Genomic DNA, 17,539 nt, shown 5'->3' on the forward strand with positions numbered 1-17,539 from the left:
AAAGTAATAATCTCTCTCTTTTTAGGGGGGAGCATGCCACACAGGGCATGTGGAATCTTCGTTCCCTGACCAGGTATTGAACCTGCACCCCCTGCATTTGAAGTGCAGAGTCTTAACCACTAGACCCCAGAGATGGCCCTAAACTAATAATCTCAAGGGCACTTACTTACTGAGCATCTCCTTAGGCCCCAGACCATGCTCAGGACTCTACCTGGGTGCTTCCTTGCTTCCTCCCCAAATCCTGTGAGGTAGGGTCTAGCAATGGCCCCATTTTACAGATGAGCAATAAGAGGCTCAGACAGGCTCAGGGGCTTGTCCGAGGCTGGTGAGTGGTAGGCTGGAACTCAAACCCAGGGCTCGAAAAGCAAATCAACCAAGAGGGACTTGCCAGGCCTAGGGACAGAATGAGGTAGGAAACTAGGAGGGATGGGGCGATTGGAATGACATAATTTTTACAGAGAGAACTTGTCAATCATTGATGGACATACCTCAAGGCAGAAGAGACCCGGCTCTGCCTTGTGGAAGAATGAGGAGGCTCCTGGAGGAAGGAACCAGGACGGGTGTAGGGGGTCTCTGCACTAAGCATTCTCCATAAAGTTACAGCCGAGACCTCCAGCTTGAGAGGCGTGAGTTCCCTGTGTCCAGCAGGGCCAGACCAGGGGCCCAGTCAGTCTGGTCGCTGCAGCTGTGGCATCTGCAAGAAGTCTGAGAATCAATAAGGATTCTTATTGATTATAACCTTGGGGCAGCAGTTTTGTGACTCCCCTAACAACCTCACCTATTGTTTGGAAAGTCCTCAGATTCTGTTGCTTGTATTTTATTTTATTTTTTCAGCTACCCCAGGTGGGCAAGCAGGATCTTCATTCCTCAACCAGAGATCGAACTCCTGCCCACTGCTGTGGAAGCACAGAGTCCTAACCACTGGACAGCCAGGGAATTCCCAGTATTTTTTCTTTGTAATTTATCTTTGCCCAGATCGTTTTCTTCTAGGACTCTGTTACTGGGGCTGTGACTACCCTTCCCCCACCCCCACTCCACCCGCACCCCACCCCCATCCCGTCTCCAACCCCTACCCCGCGACCGGCTGTGTTTTATGGGATAAGTAACTGAAGGACATCGCTCCTCAGACAAGTCGCTTCCGGTGATTGCTGCTGTGTACTGAGGGAAAGTCAAAGATGATACTGATGAGAAATTCATCAGCCTGGTGTTTACTTGATCGTAACCTCCACCCCCACAGCTCAGCCTCACCACTCTCCTCCCACCAGACTCCACAGCTGCCCTGTTTACTTGTGAGTTTCCATCTCAGGCTCTTGTCTGCCAGAAACAGCTCCTGGAGTGGGTGGAGGGAAGTTCCAGAGAGTGGTGGGCGGGAGCAGGAGTAAGTCAGGAGAAGAGAAACCCTGAGAAAGAGGGGGAGAGACACAGAGGGGCAGCAAAGACTCAAAGGGACGGAAGGACACACCTGTGCAGAGACCAAGATGGGGGAGACGAAGACCTGAGTGAGATGCCCGGGGACCAAGGAGCTCACAATCATCATCCTCATGGTCTCCACTTATTGGGTGATGACCTGTGCAATCTCAGGAAACCCTCAACATAACCCTGTCAAGTGGTGTTGTAGTATTCCCATTTTACAGAGCAGGAAACTGAGGCCCAGGGAACTGACATCTCTTATCAATGTTATCCAGTTAGCCTGGACTCGAAGCCAGGTGTGCAGAAAAAGACACACATTCACCCTCACAGGGATTGACAGGGACAGAGGTTCCAGGAGAAAGAGCTGGAAATGAGAGCCAGGAAAGGAAAATAAAGTGGTTGGGTGTGAGGCCCCTGTGGCCAGAGGGCTTGAGTTAAATCTTGGCACGGCTGCTTCCAGATGTGTGGCTTTTAGCAAGCGATGTCACCCCTCTGGACTTCTGTTTCCAGCATTTCACGAAAAGGAAGAGCATTGAAGGCTCCCTACTCTGAGGCTGTTTCGAGGAGGACAGCCGACAATCCAGGTGAAGTTATTAGAACAGGTACACAGTGAGCTTTAGCCATCATTTTAAATTTTATTCCCTTGCTAAAGATTTGTAGGAGAGTTCTAGGCAGGGCAGAAGAGATTGTGCAGTTACTGAGAGATGGAGGAATATTTGCTCATTCATTCAACGAATATTTACTCACTACTTAATTCATGTCTGGCCCTGTTCTTGGTGCCAGAGATAAAGCAATGAACAAGAAATACAAAAATCCTTGCTTTTAGGGAGCTGGAATGTTATATAGAAAATGAATAAGATAGACAAGTGAAATATCTCTCAGGTAACGCTGTGTGCTATAGAAAAAAAATACAGGGGTAGGGACACAGAGTTGTCAATTGGGACTTCCCTGGTGGGCCAATGGTTAAGACTCCATGCTTCCACTGCAGGGGGTGTGGTTTCCACCCCTGGTCAGAGAACTAAGATCTCAAATGCCACATTGTGCGGCCAAAAATGAAAGAAATAAATAATAAAAATTATTTTTTAAAATATAAATGTTTAAAATGTCCTAATCATCCCAACTTTCCATTAATGTCTTATAGCAGTGTTTGATTTTTTCCTTTATACCCAGGATCCAATTTAGAATTCATTTAGTTATATCTCTTCAGTTTCTTTTAATTGACAACAATTCCCCCTTTTTTCTTTCATGATTTTTTTTTTTTTAAAGACAGCTAAGTGGTTGGTAGAATGTCCTTTAATTTGGGTTTGTCTGATAACTTCCTCATAATCATATGTAGGCATTTGGAGCAGTCTTAGTACACAGTGCTATCCTGTCCCTCTGTGCTAGGAGGGCTGTCACATGGGGAGGGACATGGGACATCAGCGTGTCTGTCACTGGTGATGTCCTAGATCTCACCTCTGTGTACACTCCCTCTCCCCTTTGTCATTACCCAAGTATAATAATTGGTGGGATAACCCTTGGAGACTATGTGAAGATCCTGTTTAGGATACATTTTAACATTTTTTAAAAGTGCCTACCATCAGATGGGAGACAGAAATTCTCATTCTCACCAAGCAAACCTTTTAGCGGGGTGTGAAGTGGGAGGAGGAAGACAAGAGACCAGCAAATAAGCGAATAGTTACAAGATGTCGAAGGTGACCCCTGGTGAAGGCGGGGCGTGTGCCTTGTTTACTGCTGAATCTGTGCCTAGAACAGCATCTGGCACAAACATTCAGTAGAGACATATTGAAGTGAATGAATGAATGAATAGCTCTAAGTGTTATGAAGATTGTAAAACAGACTCTTTGTTAAACAGGGGTGGGGTGAGGCAGAGTTTTAGGTAGAATGTTAAGAGTGTCAACCTCCCTCTGTACTTTATAAATGTATTATATATATATATATATGTATATATATATTTATTTATTTTGCTGTGTTGGGTCTTCCTTGTTGCGAGTGGACTTTCTCTAGTTGCTGCGAATGGGAGCTACTTTCCACTTGCGATCCGTGGGCTCAGCTGTGGCGCATGGGCTCCAGGGTGCAGGCTCAGCAGTTGTGGCATAGGGGCTTAGTTTCCCCGTGATGTGTGGAATCTTCCTGGACCAGGGGTCGAACCCATTTCCCCTGTATTGGCAGGTAGATTCTTAACCACTAGACCCCCAGGGAAGTCCCAACATCCCTGTGCTTTTGAATAGGAAAGAAGGGGGGAAAGCAAATATAAAAGGTTCTTGAGACTAGACAACATTTGATATATTTGATGAGCAGAGAGAGGGCTGGGGGAGGCAATGGGGGGCTCAGGGGAGCAAGTGAGACTGATGGGCTCCCCTCTAGATCAGGCTAGTGGGCTGGTCTGTTTAGTGGGACTCTGCAGACCACGTGGGTAGTGAGGACTTTAAATGCAAACCACTGAGGTGGGGCTGGGAGTTGTAAGCAGAGAGTGATACCATCTGAGGTCCCTTTCACCCTTGCTTAGAAAAGGTCATGTCTTTGTCTCTACCTCTGTGCTTCTCTCACCACTGGGGAATCTTATAAAAACTGTATGGAAACACATGCAATTTTGTGTGTGATTTCAGGGGGTTCACACAACGCTCAGGTGCAGACTGGTTGGGTCTGTGCTGCGTGCCTCACACAGGTCACCGGAGGCGCACGGCTAGCTATACCAACTCACACCCACAGAACATTTAGTGTGTGCCGTGCTTTGGTCTATGTGCTTTAGGAGCACGAACTCGGTGTTCACAACAACCCAAGGAGGAAGGTCTTGGGAAGGTGCTTGGTGATCCTCGTTATCCAGATGGGAAAATGAAAACCAGAGAGGAAAACTGCCTTTCCCACCCTCACGCAGGTAGTCAGAGACAAACCTGCAGTCTCTGGTTTTAGCCATCGAGCCAGGAATCCCTCCAAGTTAATATCCGTGATCCAGGACTCCGCGGGAGTATTGGAGTCTTAGTGTATCAAAGCGTTGACTCCGGAAGGAGATTGTCTGGCTTCACCTCCAACTTCATGTCTCACTAGCTGGGCGGCTCTGGAGAAGTTAACTTAGCCTCTCTGTGCCTCCTTTTCTGTAAAATGGAGATAATCATAGCTTCAACGTCACAGGGCCTTGGGATCATTCAAGGAGATGGTACTTGTCAGGTGTCAGGCATAGGGCTCAGCTTGTGGTGGCGGGTTCCTCAGTGTGGGTGGCCTATTCGATTCAGTGTCATTCTGCAGTGTGTTCTGGGTGCTTCATTGTGTCAGTTGGTTGTCTACTTCCCTTGTGGCTCAGACGGTAAAGCGTATGTCTACAATGCGGGAGACCTGGGTTCGATCCTTGGGTCAGGAAGATTCCGTGGTCAAGGAAATGGCAACCCACTCCAGTACTCTTGCCTAGAAAAATCCCATGGTGCAGGCTACTCTTGCCTAGAAAAATCCCATGGTGCAGGCTACTGTCCACGGGGTCGCAGAGTCGGACACGACTGAGCGACTTCACTTTCACTGGATGTTATTATGTTTGTCATCCTGTGTACTCCTGAGAGGTTGGAACCGCCACCTCGATACTTTCCGGATTTCCCACTCCCAGGACTAGTTACAAGATTAACCCTCCGCAACCTGTCCCATTCCAGCACGAACCCGGCAAGGCCCGGAACCACGCCCCCTCCTCAAGCTCCCAATCCCAGGGCTAAAGAAGTCAGCGACCTCCCCTGTCCTGAAGTCCTGCCCTCCTGGGTCACGCCCACAACCATTTGTCCACGCCCCTCATCGCTCCTCCAATCCCAGACATAAACTCGTTAAGCCACGCCTCCCTGTCAATTCCAGGTCTGGGTCCGTCCAAATCCGCCCAAGGAACGCCTAACCGGCACCTCTTCTAGTCTATCACCATCTCCTGCCCTCTGTGTTTTACATCCACAACGCCTCTGCAGGCCCCTCATTGACCTAGGCCTTGAGTGGTCATTATTTTGGATGGATGTGGGTTCTGGAGACTTTATTTGCCCTTGGAAAGGCGTTGCTGTTGGGGGTTGGCGAGGTACACCCTTTCCTAGAGCCACATGAATCTCGGGGTCTTGGAGTGGTGTAGGCAGAAGTAGTGAAGGTCACGCGACCCCCAGACCTCTGTCCACCTCCACCCCCTTGTCCGTAAGTTATCTTTCAAAAACATCTCAGGAATCGACCTTCTGGTGGGCAGAGAAGAGCTACAGGCACCTGGGGATGTGGAGATAACCCTCACAAAAGGACAGGTGTCTGCTATATTCATCCTCAGAGTTCTACCCAATCCCTGGGATCCATAGCAAGAGAGGAAAAGATTATGATGGTCAGAATTGGATAGGCTCCCTCCCTTTGCCTCTAAGATACAGAATATAAGAAAAAAGAAGAGAGAAAATGACAATTCATCTATTAAACTCGACAAGTGAATTACATATAGACATTGCTCAGAACCACTCAGCGTGTGTGTGTGTGGGTGGGGGTGGGGGCAGTCAGACCTCAATAAAAAAAAAAAAGGAAAAGTGAGGGTGAGGAGGGAGCTTCTGGGCTCCACCTCTAACCACTCCTCCCTGGATTTCTCTGTTTTTGGTTTTTTCTCTCTGGGTCTCTATCCTCCACCTTTCTAGGTATCTGAGCTCTCCCTCCGAATCTCCATCCCCTCCCTCCATCTTTGTTCTCATCTCTCTCTGGATCTCAGTCTCCTGTCTCTGGTTCACTTCTCACCCCTACTCTGCCTCTGTCCCCTTCTCTCTAGGTCTCTGTGCCCTCTCCTGGGGTCTCTATGCTTCCCTCTTGGTCTGTCTCTCCCATCTCTCTGTTTCCCCTTGTCTCTGTTCTCCCTGCGTCTTTGTTCCCTTGTCTCTCTTAAGTCTCTATCCCTTAGTCTCTCTGAGTTCTCCCCCGATTCTCTCTGATTTCTGATCACTTCTGTCTGTCTCTGGGTTTCTCTTTAACCCCAGTTCAGTCCTAATCTTAGCATAATCCTAGCCTTAACTGTGATTCTCACTATAACCAGAGTCTTACCTCTAAACCTCATCTTTACCCTTATCGTACACAGTTAAATCCTAACCTTAACCATGGTCATGACCCATACACCAGGGCTAGTTGTCGCCTTTACCTGAGTCTTAACCCTGTTTTCAACCCCAACCAAACTCCACCGATATTGATTGCTACTGATCCTTAATCTTAGACTTCAGCCTGATACTTATTAATATTCCTAACCCTAATTGGAACTCCAATCCTAAGCACTTTATGTGACTTGGAGTCCTCCCTGACTTCTTTTTCTTTCACTTCCCACATCCAGTCTACCAGTAAATGCTGTCAGTGCTACTTTCAAATTCTGTCAATATCCAATTGGGCTTCCACAGTGGCTCAGTGATATAAGAATCCGCCTGCAATGGGGGAGACGCGGATTCGATTCCTGGGTTGGGAAGATCCCCTGCAGTAGGAAATGGCAACCCACTCCAGTATTCTCGCCTGGAAAATTCCATGGACAGAGGAGCCTGGAGGGTTACAGTCCATGGTTTTGCAAAGTGTCGGACATGACTAAGCATGTATAAATGTGCTATCCAACTATTCCTCTCCATCTCCAGAGCCAGCATTTGGTCCAGCCACTTGGACTATAGCAGTCACCTTCTCACTGGGCTTCTCCTGTTTATTTTACTCTTACTCCCCATTCCCTGCAGAATGTTTCCCACATGATGATCTGAGTGATCCTGTTAAAACCTAAGTCAGCTCACATCCCTCTGGTCAGAACCCTCCCATGGCTGCCTTCTTACTAGGAGTCAAAGTCTTGCATTGACCTACAGGACCTTAAAAAACATGGCCCCGTTTGTCTCCTCTCTGACCTTATGTCCTTCCACCCTCCCCTTGCTCACTCTGTCCCAGCCACTCTTGCCTCCCTGCTATTCCACACATTCTCTAAGCACATCCTACCCCAGGGCCTTTGTACTTGCTGTTCCCGCTGCCTGAAATGCTCTTTTCCCAGATAGCCACAGACCTGCTCCCACCTCTCCTTCAGGTCTTTGCTCACATGTTGCATTTTCCATAGAGCTTTTCTATTCACCTTATTGAAAATCACAAGGTCCCTTCCTTCCAGCACTTTCTATTTCCCTGCTCTAACTCATTTTTCTGTATGACATGTATTATCATCTAGTGTACTGTATGATTCTTATACAATCCTTCTTATTGTCAATTTCCCCCAGTAAAGTGTAAGATCCTCAGGATAGGGAAATTTGTTGTGTCTTCTGTTGACCAATGTCTGGCACACAGTAGGTACTTATTAAATGTTTCTGGAATGACCGGGTGCCTCCTGAGAAGGATGTAGCTCCATTTCCCTGCAGTTCTAAGATCACTGGATAAGAAAAAGAACAGTGAAAAGGTAGAAGGTGGAGGCCGCCACAGTTTCCAGGAAGCAGGTTGAGTTGTTAGTTACATCTGATCCACTGAACACTGGGCTGGGTTCCCATACTTCTGCAGCCAACCCAGCTGGGAATTGACCAGCTCAGGCTGGGAATTCATCAAACTCTTTCAATTCATGTTGCCCACCTATGGGGGCTGGATTTTCCCACCTGCAGGGAGAGCAGCTGAGAAATTACATAACTCGAGTCCTCTTTCTGGCTTGTGTGTTGAACTGGGGAGGGGAGGGGAGGGCACCCATATCTTCCCTCCCTATAGTTCTTTTTTTTTTTTTTCCCTATAGTTCTGAGCCTCCACTTCAACTTAAATGGGGTGTGGGTCAAGAAAGAAACTCCCTTAAACTGGAGCTGGAATCGGGGAAAAAGATGAAGGGGAGGCAGGGAAACCAGCAATGAAGAAAGAGAACAGAGAACGTGCTGAAATAAAACCAGCTGGTGAAAAAGAAGCAACAAACACCCAAACACAAAAGCAAAAGCCAGATAAGAGACAGAAAGACTGAATGAATGTTAGAAACACAGGCACATAGGAACAGAGATGGTCAGAGAGAGTGGGTGCAATAATGGGGAGTCAGTGGACCCCCTCAACATCTTTTCCACTTAGTTTTAGCTATTCCATTCTGCTCTAAAGAATCTGCCTGCAATGTAGGAGACCTGGGTTTGATCCCGGGCTTGGGAAGTTCCCCTGCAGAAGGCAGTGGTTACCCATACCAGTATTCTTCTTTTTTCTTCACTCACTTCAGTATTCTTGCCTCAAGAATTCCATGGACGTAGGAGCCTGGCGGGCCACACCGTCCATGGGGTCGCAAAGAGTCGGACACGACAGAGCGACTAACATACATAACGTACATACCGCGCTTTCTCGGGATTGCAAAGGCTGGCAAGCTAAAAACTACATTTCCCAGAACGCCATGTGGTTGGGCGTGCCAGACGGAGGTTTAGGTTTCACCAATCAGATGCCTCCGCGGGAAACTTGAATTTCCAACCAAGGTAAGTGGGGTGAAAGGCAGCCACGAGGCCCAGGCCCTGCCAGAGTATGTCTCGGCGAGCTGGTGTGGCTGTGGGGCCAGTGGCCGGCTTCCTGATCGCGGAGAGAAGCAGCAGTTCCTGCCTGGAAGCTGTTTCTTCTGCCAGGTCCTGCCTGGGTCCCGTGTGTGTGGGTGCTTAGTCACTCAGTCGTGTCCGACTCTTTGCGACCCCGTGGATTGTAGCCCGCCAGGCTCCTCTGTCCATGGGGATTCTCCAGGCAAGAATACTGGAGTGGGTTGCGATGCCCTCCTCCAGGGGATCTTTCCAACCCAGGGATCGAACCCAGGTCTCCTGAATTACAGGCAGATTCTTCACCATCTGAGCCGCCTAATAAGCCCCTTTCTGCTGGATTTTTTTTTTTTTTTGCTGTCACTGAGCAATAATAATAGGGACAGAGACAAGGTAGAAAGAGAGCCAGACACAGGCAGAAACAGGAAAAGTGATCAGAGAGGCACGCAGAGACCTCTCATCTTCTAACAGAGACTAGGAGAGAGAACTTTCAGGGATATGATGGGATGGAATTAAAAGGAAAAAAGAAAGAGTGATGGAAAGGAGGAAGATGTGCTGAGTGAGACAGATATCCAGCGAAATACTGGAGGTAAACTGAGGCAGAGAGGAGCATAAGCAGAGACAAGGACAGGGGAGCAGAAAGTGACACAGAGACCTTCCCTGAATGCTGGAGTGGGAGTGTGGGTAGAGAGGACCGATTAGCGACTAAACTCGGGAAGGCATGGCAGTAGGAGGCAGGAGGATGGAGAGGGTGCTGGAGAGGGAGGTCTCTGACTTGTCAGAATCCCCAAGGCCCTCCTCCCCTCCCAAGTTTCCCAGAAGAATGATGGAGCATTCTTTTGACGGAAGGTCTGTTTTCCCAAAGCCCCAACTTCAACAAGCCTGCCCAAGGAAGGAGTAGTGACCCTAGATGTAGTCCTCACGTCTGTAACTTGTCACTGGTCTTACCCTGAAAGACCAATCCCCTGATGACTTGGGAAAGGGTGACAATGGTGATGTAACCACTTTTGATGTCTGAGGCAGATTCCTGAGGGTAGTGGAAAGCTGAAGAACTAAGAGGAGTGGAGGGATCGGAGGGAGGCTTGAAGAGAGGGAGGCTTTGTGAAAAAGAGGGGGCCTTAGAGACGGAGAGTTAAGGATAATGAGACAGAGAGATGGAGAGACCCAGGGGCATAGAGAGGCAGCGGGCCAGGCATGCTGGATTTAGGATTCCAGACGGTGGACTTGGATGACCCAGCTCCTCTGACTACCTCTGATTTTATTGTGGTTACTCAGATCTCTCTCTCTTCTCCTCCCTCTAGGGTTGCCAAATAAAGTACAGGATGCCCAGTGACACTTAACCTAATATATTTTTAAAACCCTTCTGATTTAATTAACTTGGTGACATTGCAATGTGGAATCTTAATTCCCTGACCAAGGATCAAACCTATGCCTCCTGTAGTGGAAGCGCACTGGACCACAAGGGGAGTCCCTTGAACTAATATTTTAAGAACTAATATTGTAGTAGATGGATGGCCCCAATATGGCATGGGATATGCTTACACTTAAGAAAATTAATTTTTTAAAAAAATTTGAAATTTAAACCTCACTGGACATACAAGATTTTTATTTGCTAAGTCTGGCAACCCTGTCTCCATCTCTCTTTCTGCCTCGTTTCCATTTCTGGTTTGTGCTTGGTTTCTGTCTATACCAGTCTACCTCTGCCTCTCTGTTCACTCTTAATGACCTTGCAATGGCCTCTCAGAGCCACCCCTGATGCCTCTTCCCCACATCCCCACCCAGGCTCCCTCCTCCCTCCATCCTCCCACCCCAGCCCTGTCTCTAGGGCCATCTCTCTCCTCCAGGCAACTCCCCCATCTTCTTTCTTCATCTCTCTTCTCATAGAGGTTCCTCCCCTCAATTCTCCCCCTCCCCTACCAGAGGAGATCTAGAGCCTTTGGGGAAGTTAGGAATGCCCCCTTACTCACCTTCATCCTGATTTCATCACCTTTCTTTTCCATCTCCTGGACCAGAGAGGCCATGAGAGTTTTTGCAAGTCACACAGCAGAACTGAGACCAAACTCCACCTCCCCAACCCCCCAGCCCCCAAACCCTTCCAAGTTTCTGGGTTCCTGGTGGAAAATTCCTTTACTTTTCCTGAAAATGGGCCTGGCTTGGTGATATTTCTGAATATCAGATAATTCTGGAGGGTCACAGGCCAGGACCAGAAGTGCCTGTGACACAAGGGACGGGAGACTTTTGAGCATCTATACTATGTGCTAAGAGTTGGAGATATGATGCTCAGCCTGTACATACAAGAGCTATGACTTATCATGGTCATTGCCATGTCCCCAGGACTGAGAACATAGTAGGTGCTCAATAAATGTCTGTTGAATGAATGAATGAATGGATGAGTGAATGAATGAAAAAACACACCCCAAGCAGTTGAGGATGCCTCTTCATGTCTGCCTTGCTCCTCATCCCCACGGATGTCTTTTACTTTGTCCTAGCCTCACTCTCCCTTTTCCTCCCACCCTGTCTCTTGGTTTCTGTCCTCCTCTAGAATCATTTTTATTGTTATCTTTCAACTGGAAGGGATGCTCCAGTGAAGATGATGTGCTAAGTACCATGTATCGGGCACTATGAAGTGATTTGCTTTTGGAGTCCTAAATGGTAAGTACAGCTTGATCAGGTGTTTTCCAGATGTGGAGCTGGAGACCCAGAGAGAGGAAGTGAGGTGCCCTGGTTGGTCACACCACAATTACAGCGTGTGTGTGTGCTCAGTCATGTCCAACTCTCCGGCCCCATGGACTGTAGCCTGCAAGGCTCCTCTGTCCATGGGATTCTTCAGGCAAGAATACTGGACTGGGTTGCCATTTATTACTTCAGGGGATCTTCCTGACTCGGGTCCAACCCAGGTCTCTAGCATCTCCTGCATTGGCAGGTGGACTCTTTATCACTGTGCCACCTGGGAAGCCCCTAAACCCATCTCCTTGTCTCTCCGCCTCAAACTTCATCTTTCCTCTTGCCCAGCACATCATCACCTGCCAAGAGGCATCTCTGACACCTCCAAGATGTAAGGATGTTAGCATTAAACATTTACAACATGGGTTGCAAACAAAAATGCGTCCAGGGGCCAGGCGTGGGACACAAATGAACAGTAAGGGGGCTGAGACTACCTGCTTCAGATGTGGGGGTGACTGCCTCACTGCCCATCATGACCAGGTGACAATCAATACTCAGGCCACATCTGATTTCTCAAGAGGGGCTCATCCGCAGAAGAAGTCTCCTAAGGTTTAAATGCTGGCACCAAATTCACAGGAAATCCTTTTCAGGCTGAATGAGGTGATGTGTGCAGCAGACCTGCGTGCAGGCCTATGGTTTGCAACTCCTGAATTGTTTTCAGTCCCATGTGCCAGGCTCTGGGCTAAGGAAGAATTCCAGATCCCAGTAGTATGTCTGCTCCAGGAAGGCAGTGCTATTTGAGTCTCTTCTGCTAATCGCTTTATCTTCAGCACCTAGAACAGTGCCGTTCTCACAGTAGATGCTCAGTAATTTTTTTTTTTTTTTTTTTTTTTGTGAATCCTAGCATAAACTACTAGCAATAATATTTTTAAGAAATGTTAAATGGAGGTTCAGCACCTCAAAGTCCCAAGGTGACATAGCAGCACGGGGATCTAAACTCACCTAACTCCAAAACCTTAACCCTGGGCTCTCCTGACTCTACTTGGGGTTGTGCCTTTGCTATGCTGTGTGTGTGTGTGTGTGTGTGTGTGTGTGTGTGTGTGTGTGTGTGTGTGTGTGTTGGTGCTGGTGGTGTTAATCCTGATTGGACACTGAGGTCCAGGGAGCTAAACCTGGATCACTGGCTCCCCTCAGACACACTTGCTCTGGGGGCTCACCCAGTCCAGAAAGAACAATCCATCCCTCCCCTCCCCTCTCTGGGGCCCATCCTCAGGGGTCCCCCCACCCGCCTCCCCTAGATTCCCAGAGCCCTGGGGGAAAGGGGGAAAGAATTCAGGATGAGGGTGGAGGTGGGGAGAGGAGGGAGAGGGAAGGGGATGGGTTAAGAAGGAGTGTGTGATGTCAAGCAAAAAAGACAACATTAGACACAGATGCTGAGATGGCGTTTATCGCGGCAAAAAAAGGTGAAGTCGCCGAGGGAGCAGGGGTGGGGGAAGGGGGTGTGGTGGGGGCCGGGGGTGGGGGCCATGGAAGCTAATACATGGTGCACTAGGTCACACGACGGACACTGGGGGGTGGGTGGGGAGGTGGGGGGTGGGCATGGCCCAGGCATGGCAATGGGGGGAGGGGAGAGGGAGGGCAGTGGGCTCCAGCCAGGAGCTTCTGAAGGTGGGGGGTGGGGGGTGGGGTGGGCGGCGTCTCTGGTCGCAGAGGATGGAAGGAATCAGTTAGAGGGGGTTGAATGGAGGCACTGGAGGCGTGGCCACATGGCAGATGGTCTGGGCCCAAGAAGTGGAATGTGGGAATTGGGCAGCAGGCAGGGGACCAACCCTGGGCTTCAGGCTTTGAATCTAAGGATTGGGGTTATCCCAGGGGCCTTAGAGGTCCTCCAGTTCCCCCCACTTTCCAAGACAGAGAACAAGCCTGGGAGAAGCTAGCTTGAGGTCCTAACAAGGATTTAACAATCAGCTCTCCAAAGATAGTCCTATCCCCATCCCCAGTCTTCTCCTCCCCTATCTGTCCCAGAGAAAGGGGAAAGATTCTAACTCCTCTGACTCCACCAGTATGTCATGCAGGCTCCTTACTGAACTTGGAGGATGAGCCCACTTCATAGATGGGGAAAACTGAGTCATCCTTTCCACACCTCTCCCACCTCCCTGCCAGGGGATCTGTGCACCCCATCCCTTTAAGAGTTAATACTGATATATTGAAATCCTAAGCACTGGGGGCAGGTGAGGGGACACGTCTTGGGATTCTCCCAAATCAAACTGGGATGTGGGCCATGCCTCCAATGGCCTGAGATGCCAACACAAAGAAAAAAAAATGACTCCCCACGTCCCCTGGCTCAAACCAGTACAAAAGTGACTATTTACAATGAAGGGGTGGGGAGTGGAGGGGGGCACAGAAAGCGGTGGGGCCAGAGTAAGCTCTCCATTCGGAGGCAGCCGCGCCCCGACCCTGCCTTTGAAAGGGACGAAGCCAAACAGCATAGTATTTATAAAGGGTCTCTATCCCCAGGCTGGGGAGGACCCTAGGGGTGAGGGACGGGGGTGGGGCATGGGATGGGGTGCGGGTGGGGTGGCAAGGGCGGTGGGAGGAGATGGAGGAAAGGTAGCCATTGCCCCTCGCCTCCCCCTCCCCCACGCCGGACACACAGTTTTCCGTGGGATGAACACAGAAAGGGTTAATCAAAAAGAGTTCGATGAGCGAGTCTGACGGTCGAGTGGGGCGGGCTGGAGCAATGAAGCCGCAGGTCCCGGTGGCCGGTGGTGATGGAGTCACTTAGAAGATGAGAGGTTGGTGGTTTTGGGGGTGGGGGGGGAGAAAGGGGAGGGGAGGGGCATAAGGAGGTTCCCCCCCCCCCCCCCCGCAGTTATCTCTGGGAGAAAAGTGTCCTGGACTGGCTGAGAAGGGGTTAAAAACCAGCAGCCTTCACCACCCCCACCCCCACCCCCACCCCCACCGAGACTGTCCCCAAATCCCTCCCTGCCACCCAGCAATCCCCCACGCAAGGGGCAGCGGGCACTGACACCACACACACACCTGCGGCGGCACCGCGGAGAGGACACCCCCCCCCCCCCCACAACCTCCACTACGGCGTCCAGGCGGCTGACTGCGGTGGAGCGGAATCGCGATAGAAGAGCTGGCTGTCGCGACTCCACGAGAGCCCAGACCAGCCTCCTCGGCCCCGCAGCGCCCCAACTCGGGCATCGCGCTCCGCTTCTCCCCACCGTGACATCCAGTTTAGGCTTTCGAGACAACCAGCTTTTGGGGTTCCTGACGGCAGGGCGGGCAGGTGCTGTGGCCAGCAGCGAAAGCCTGCCTGACTGTGGTGATCGGTGTGCACCCAAATCAGCAGCCTGGACGCCCCGAATGCCAACCTCATCGCCACTCTTAGTTAACACCTTCTTTTTCCACCGCTCCGTCCATCACTGCCTCTATTCCTGGTACTGAAAGAGCAATACTCAGAGTGGGGGAATCCTCTCACTTTCCAAACAGCAGGCCACCAATCAGAAACAAAATCAGGAGGGTGAGGGATGGAGGAACAGGCAGGAGAAACAAAACAAGGGGATGTTGAGTGATTTCAGGTTAGGAAGGGGGAGAAGAAATACCACTCTGAGAAAAGTGATACCGTATTCTTCCGAGTATAGGTCCCCCACTGTCTGTTAAGTCGACTCTTACCAAACTCCATTTGGGCTACCCATAATTCCCACCTACAAGGCATTAGGGCAGATAAAGATGGCATGATCTTTGCCTTCTGATCCCTTAATAATTATTGCAGTGAAGCCTCCTTGCCCATGCAGAGATGGCCAGGACAGGGTGGAAGATGGTAGCTGGGGCAGGTTGGCTCAGAGCCCCCTGGGACGGGGGATGAAGGAGGTGAATTTGGCACATTGAACCCCTTCTTGTCATAAGTGCTTTGAGGTCCTTCTCTCGAATCCAGTTGGCACCATCCCTCAGGCCAGCAGAGGAGGGGTTGAGCTTGCCTCCCCCTCCCCAATTTCTATGGATCTGCCTGAAGGAGGTGAGTGGGGTTCTCCCCAGCTGGTGGAAATTGGGGGATCCAAAAGATTAGGAGTTAAATGAAGGGGAGGTTTTTTTTCTTTTTTTTCTCTCTTTTGTTTTTTCTTACAAAGATTCTAAGAAAACTTGGGGGTGGGAGGGGTGAGGAAGGGAGACCCAGTTAAGCTAAGTGTGCACAGACTTTTTTTCAACACCTCTTAGGGGCCTCCTCAAAGAGAGAGGGTCCCATTTCCTCCCCTCTATCTGAGGTTCCCTCCCCCCAGAGCGGCTCAGTTCCAAGGAAGTTTGGCACTTTTTTTTTAATTAATGGGAAACAGAGGAAAGGAGAGGGTTGAGAGTTGAGGAAAAAGACAGACATAGACAAAGATAGAGACAGGACAGGTAACAATGGGAACCACGGGGAGAGAAAGTGAAAGTCTTAGGGAACCAGAGAGGGAGGAAAATGCTGGGTTGGGGTGGGTGTTGGGGGCTGGAGGGCAAATAGGAAAGAAAAAGGAAACAATTCAATGCAGCAAACACTTATTAAGCACCTGTTGGGTGCTGAAGAGCAGGGTGCAGGGAGGCCACTCAGAGTCTCTCAGATCTGATTGGCTAACAGGGAAGGGGGGAAGAGGTGATGGGTTTTTCAATGATTCCCCATTGCTGACCCCACATCTGCGTCCCCTCTGGACAAACTGCAGCACAAAAGATTGAGGTCAGATTGCAGAAGGGACTTTCCAGGGATGGGGAAGACAGTGGAGTGGTAAAATGGGGAAAGGTGTGTGGCTCTCCACTCACCAACACAGTGAGTGAGCTAGCTGACTGAGCTAGCAAACTACCTTTCAGATAGCCCGAAAAATGTGAATAGGGAGGGGGCTGTCACACAGATACCCCAAGGGAACACTTTTCAGGAGGCCCAGCCTCCAGAGATGTGTCTGTGTGAGAGGAGTCCTGGATCCCACTGATTGGGACCCAGAAATAGGTCTACAGAAAGCATCTGACAAGCTAGAAGGGCAGCTGAGGATGCAAATGATATGCAAATAAGTGCTTTTAAATCCCACCTCCCCACTCCCAGACCTTACTTCACCTCTTGCTGGCTCCTTCCCCCTGCTTATGGGGGCCTGGGGAGTTGTAGGGGGGAAATTCCAGCTTGATACTGCAGTCTCCACATGTGGGTGGAGATGCTGTGAAATACTCTAAGGTCTTTTGAGAGGTGGAAGGGAGCAGTGGCCCATAGGACCACCTCCACCTCCTACCCCAAGAGCCCCCAACTGCAGAAGATATGTACAAAGTTACATCAATAATTGTTTTGGCACTCAAATCTCCATCCGGGTTTAGTCTGGAGATTAGGGGTGACGGCAGCAGCGATGGGAGGTGAAGGATGGGGAAATGGGACCTGCCCCCTACCCTGGAGATGAAGAGGGCATGGAAAAAGTCACCCTAGTGCCCAAGCTACAGCCTCCCATCAGGGCTGTGGTGGGAAATTCAGTGCAAGGTACCTTGAAGGCTATTGCTTTCTAGGGATTTTCACATTTTGATTTGGGGGTGGCTCTCTAGCAAGGGGCAGGGGTCTCCCAGGCTTTAGGGGTAGGAATTGTCTCTGGCTTTTCTCCTCTCCTTTTCTGGGAGAGAGACGAGGAGGCCAGATTTCCCCAAAGCCATGGAGAAGAGAAGGGTCTGGAAGACCTATGAGGGGGACAATTGGGGGAGAGGGTGGGCAGGGGGTGCCCCTCCCCCAGAGATGCTGATGATGGAACCAGGGCACTAGGGTCCCTGCTTTGGGCTGGAGGAAGTGGAAGTGGTCTCCATGAGGGAGGGGGAGATGGACGGGGTAGAGGTGGGTCTCAGCTCTCCTAAGTCCATAGGGTTGTCAGGCCCTGAGATCTCAGCCTGCCAACAAGGCCTTAGAGCTGACCACAGCCGCAGTGCCCAGGGAGCCACTCTCAAACCAACTCTCAGGGCTGCCTGGCTTGGCAGACTTCATCAGAACATTCTAGATCCTCAGAGTCTATGGT

This window comes from Dama dama, chromosome 4, assembly GCF_033118175.1.
Source record: "Dama dama isolate Ldn47 chromosome 4, ASM3311817v1, whole genome shotgun sequence".
Lineage (NCBI taxonomy): Eukaryota > Metazoa > Chordata > Mammalia > Artiodactyla > Cervidae > Dama > Dama dama.